Source organism: Conger conger, chromosome 5 (assembly GCF_963514075.1).
Source record: "Conger conger chromosome 5, fConCon1.1, whole genome shotgun sequence".
Classification (NCBI taxonomy): Eukaryota; Metazoa; Chordata; class Actinopteri; order Anguilliformes; family Congridae; genus Conger; species Conger conger.
Window position 1 is genome coordinate 65086815 of NC_083764.1, and position 5000 is coordinate 65091814.

A 5000-nucleotide genomic window follows, 5' to 3' on the forward strand; every position below is an offset into this window, starting at 1 on the left:
ATAAACTGATTAACCAGTGACTGATCAGATAAACTGATTAACCAGTGACTGATCAGATAAACTGATTAACCAGTGACTGATCAGACAAACTGATTAACCAGTGACTGATCAGATAAACTGATTAACCAGTGACTGATCAGATAAACTAATTAACCAGTGACTGATCAGACAAACTGATTAACCAGTGACTGATCAGATAAACTGATTAACCAGTGACTGATCAGACAAACTGATTAACCAGTGACTGATCAGATAAACTGATTAACCAGTGACTGATCAGATAAACTGATTAACCAGTGACTGATCAGATAAACTGATTAACCAGTAATGAGATAACCTACTACCCCCAGCACTAATGATGACAGGATAAATCTCACCCTCAAAGACCCAGAAAATCATCAGCGAACTTTCATAGCATAGCCTGGTAAATCCTCCAAAGGCAAATAAACTACAATTCCCATAAGGCAACACTCCATTGATCAAGTTTATTACAGCTTATCAAGGCGTGAAATAAACAGACAAATAAATGATGATTAAAAAGCAGCAAGGGTTATGAAACGTGGAGAGGTGTAACCTTATCTATATGGTGTTCAGCACACGCTTACAGCAAACTCTCCAGTTGGCACAAACTTATATAAACTCAGATAAACGTGTAAACACAGGAAAACGTGTATGTGAGACACGCTGACGAAAATCTCTCCCAGGAAGTGACAGTCACAGAGACTCATTCCAGTCTCTTATTTTTCTCCTCATTTTCTTTTCCTTGCTCCACACCCGAAAAATCGACCCAGGCCTGCCATCTTTTCCAGGAGCTAGAAGTAGAAGTCAGGAAGTTTCCCGGACTTTCCTTTGAGCGAGGAAACAGGAGTGCATCCCTTTTGTGGAAGTATTTTTTCAGAAAGTGTTATGTACTGTTTAACCTGGACCTGTGGATCCACCTCTCCCCATCTGTCACGTCTGTAACTGACCTGTGGATCCACCTCTCCCCATCTACCACGTCTGTAACTGACCTGTGGATCCACCTCTCCCCGTCTGCCACGTCTGTAACTGACCTGTGGATCCACCTCTCCCCGTCTGCCATGTCTGCCATGTCTGTAACTGTCTGTAACTGATCTGCCACATCTGTAACTGACCTGTGGATCCACCTCTCCCCGTCTGCCATGTCTGTAACTGACCTGTGGATCCACCTCTCCCCGTCTGCCATGTCTGCCATGTCTGTAACTGTCTGTAACTGATCTGCCACATCTGTAACTGACCTGTGGATCCACCTCTCCCCGTCTGCCATGTCTGTAACTGACCTGTGGATCCACCTCTCCCCGTCTGCCATGTCTGCCATGTCTGTAACTGATCTGCCACATCTGTAACTGACCTGTGGATCCACCTCTCCCCGTCTTCCATGTCTGTAACTGACCTGTGGATCCACCTCTCCCCGTCTGAAATGTCTGTAACTGACCTGTGGATCCACCTCTCCCCGTCTGCCACGTCTGTAACTGACCTGTGGATCCACCTCTCCCCGTCTGCCACGTCTGTAACTGACGTGGCTTCAAACAGACGTTAGACGGAGCGAGAGCATTCTGTTTCTCTAGATTCCTTCGTCTTCACCTCGTTTCCTAGCCTCTCCCAACGGGTGGAGTGAGGAGCAGGAAAAGAAGGGAGGGAAAAAAAGAGGGGAAAATAAAGGAGTGGAATGAGCCCACAAAAACACCCCCTTTCTCCCCCAACCATAATCCCACCAACAGGGAGGCACTTTGAATTTCTTAAAATAAAACAAACAAACAAAAACAAAAAAACAATGAAGAATATGTACATACAGGACAGACCTCCCAGGTCTGGCCACTAAACCATTCGATTTAAAAAAGGCAACAATAAATGAGATAATAAAACATAAAAAAATGGGTTTTTGGGACAGCCTTATTGCGAAGGTGTGACTCACATAAAAAGGCAAAAGGAAAGTATTTCTCCAGTCTCCAGTGATACACATATACATATGATTTGTAGACAAACACGGTCGTATTGCACTCAGTATTGTGGATAACATCCTCATTTTGAAACTTTACTGAGCTGGTAACAATGGGGTTAGTGAGACGTTTTTGCCATTGTTTTTTTCTCTCTTTTTTTGCTTCGTTGATGATTTGGTTTATGCAAAGGAGAGAATAAGTACAAGCAGAATGTTGGTTCTTTATTATTATTATCATTATTATTATTATTATTATTATTATTATTATTATTATTAGTGAACTGTAGGATCCATGAGCTGCAGCATCTGCAGGCAGTAATGGTACAGGATGGTACTGCTATTTCAAAGTGTTTTTTGCTGATTTCTTGTCACTATTCTGAAAAAAAAAATGTTTTTATATACAAGTTCAACTAAATTCCAGACTATTGCTTAACTTTACTTAATATTACAACATGTTATTATATTACCATTTTATGTTATTGCAAAATATTGGAATATTCAACATGCAGCTAGCATCCGTTCGTACATTTTTCTCCCTTGCACAGAACCGAAATTAACCAAATATTGTAGGGTATCCACGGCAACAGTGAGAAATGCATACGCATCACTCATGGATATGACTAAGGTAACGTGCCTGTTTTAACTACGCATGTGATTGACGAGGCCAAAGAAAACCCCTCAGTTTAACACTGACGGATGGTTAGCACAGCTAAGCCGTCTTGGGTTAACGTAGCAACGCTTACTCACTCAGAAGTCCCAAACGTTTGTCTTCTCAGATCTCATTTCGAGCTGACCTCGGATCATTTCGGGGAGTGTCAAACAAGGGTTCTGACTGCCCGGGGACCAAGAACTTTCGGGGGTCCTCATTAAAATGGGAAAATATCTTCCCTTTTTTAATATGTTTACATTTATGTCCTTTATAAATTATATCCCATTTAGACAGCCTTCCATGTGCTGGTGGGTTAAATGTGCACTCCGTTGAAGTCTTTAGGGCTGGGATGTCCAATCGTGTGCCAGGGAGGGCGGGGAATATGCCAATCACAACACCCGCTGATTTCGTTCACTCGTTCCCTCCTCTCCGGTTAATCAGTGAAATCAGTGATTGGTTGGAATGAAAACCTGCACACTCTTGGCCGTGGCACACGACTGGACATCCCCGCTTTACGAGGCGTGAAGTGATACTCGGACAGAGGTGGCTATTTTAGGCAATATGAAGAATTTGGGATCCCCAAACAAAGTAACTTGAATTAATCTATTATTTTAGACCTAGATTAAGAGCAGGACTACATCACAGCCAAAGCCTCTATGTTTATGAAATACAGGCGACTGATGGACACCATTTGCATTTCTTTGGTTTTTCACTTTATTTTATTTTATCGGTCTGGGACGTTAACCAGCAACCCTCTGATGCCGGCATGGGGGGGTGACGGCTCTCTGTACAAAGCCACGGAGACAGGAGCAAAGCTAACCTACGGTAGAGCGCCTGTTTGAAGTTTGAAGCTGTGTTTGGAGAAAAGGAACTAGCACAGAATTGGAATTAATCAGGACGTGGCTTTTGAACGTATGACCTTTCCAGTGGTTCGGCGACCAGGATCAAACGGGCACTTTCCGAGACTGGGCACGAGCCGGATTTCAGCACTTGGGGGAAAGCTTGGGCAAGGATTGCCTTCGGCAGTATTTGGAGTACAAGTTAGTGAAGTAGCGAATTCTTGGCTCCAGCGAGTGTAACGTATTGCTAGCATCTGTCAATGTCGTGTAATGGGCACGGAAGCAGCAGGAGAGCGCAACTGTCAACATTTCAAACTGTAAGATTCTAAAAGTGTCCGTTTGTGAAAGTGGAGAAACTCGAGCAAGAGGCAGCAGTAGCTGCTAGTGGGAGACGGGGAACACGCAGCCTTTGAAATCGCTCTCTGTCTGACAAAATCTAATCCAAATCTAGTCCAAACCGCTGGGTTCTTCTGTTGCGCCTTTCATAAATTCATATGACGGTCGCGCCAATCATCAGAAGACTAAAATCCATCAAAAAGTACACAAAGAGTCAACATTCACGTAACAAAATGTATGGAAAAAAACGATAAGTTTGGTTTGAATACAGGACTCTGACCAGCAGTCCGTGCTTTGGAATGGCGCTATAATCGTACTACTACAAACACGCACATCCGTCAAAAACATGGCAGATTCTTTAAACGTTTTGGCGCAATGTCTGGAAAAGATCTTGCGAACGGTTTTCCTGTTTTTCTGGAGCCGGGAGAAAGCACACAGGTCTGAGAGGCTGAAACCGGTTTTAACAGGATTACGATGTGGGCTGCAGTCAGATATATCCAGTCGCTCACTGCTGTTTGAGAGTCTTGGAACCACATATGCATATAAAGCACACCTGAGCCACTTCAAACTGTCTTAGAGGGGAGGGAAGGAACTCAAAGGCAGATGAATTCAGCTCAAAAGCGGAAACCTTTTTAAAAACACGGACCAAGGCAGACCAAAAGGGGAACTGTGGCAGGGCCATTAAACGGCTTTCTTAGTAGCTATAGGACAATTTTAACGTGTGTGAAGCCACATTACCCACTGTGGTTAATTAGTCAGTTAGGCCGATACTTTATCGTGAATTTAGCTATTCCAGACCTTTGTGAAGAATTGCCATACTTTCTGGGTACATGAACAAATTTTTAAAAATCTTACAAAGACCCGACATCACAACACCTTACAGTAAATGACAATATAAAGACACATATTATTTTTCATCTCTACAAAAACAAATTCCATACATATTTAAAGCAACAGACATTATGTAAGGCTGGGCGGATCTATTGCAGAATATTTATATCCATTTTAGGGCTATACATGCACACGTCGATTCATAAACACGTTTGATAGATTACAGCGTATCTCCCGCCGGTGTCACCGCGGAGCTGTGAAACGCACCTCGACGCACAGCGACGCGTCAACAACCTCTTAAGGAATGAGAACAGACCACACATGAATTCAAGTAATAGAAATAATGCTCAACTCTGTTTTTCTTTTCTTTTTTTCAAAACAGAGAAAA

General features: G+C 42.9%; 1 long non-coding RNA gene across 1 annotated transcript in view; it reads right to left on the minus strand.

The window, feature by feature from the left end:
• Positions 1-471: 471 nt before the first annotated feature.
• The window catches only part of LOC133129111 (uncharacterized), a 4820-nt gene continuing 291 nt past the window's right edge, over positions 472-5000 (minus strand). Inside the window, exons 1-2 of the long non-coding RNA XR_009708796.1 lie at positions 1496-5000; positions 472-1256 (exon numbers count right to left, since the gene is read on the minus strand). The exon at positions 1496-5000 is cut by the window's right edge and continues 291 nt beyond it. This is a non-coding gene — a long non-coding RNA (uncharacterized LOC133129111). The remainder of the gene's footprint in view (positions 1257-1495) is intronic.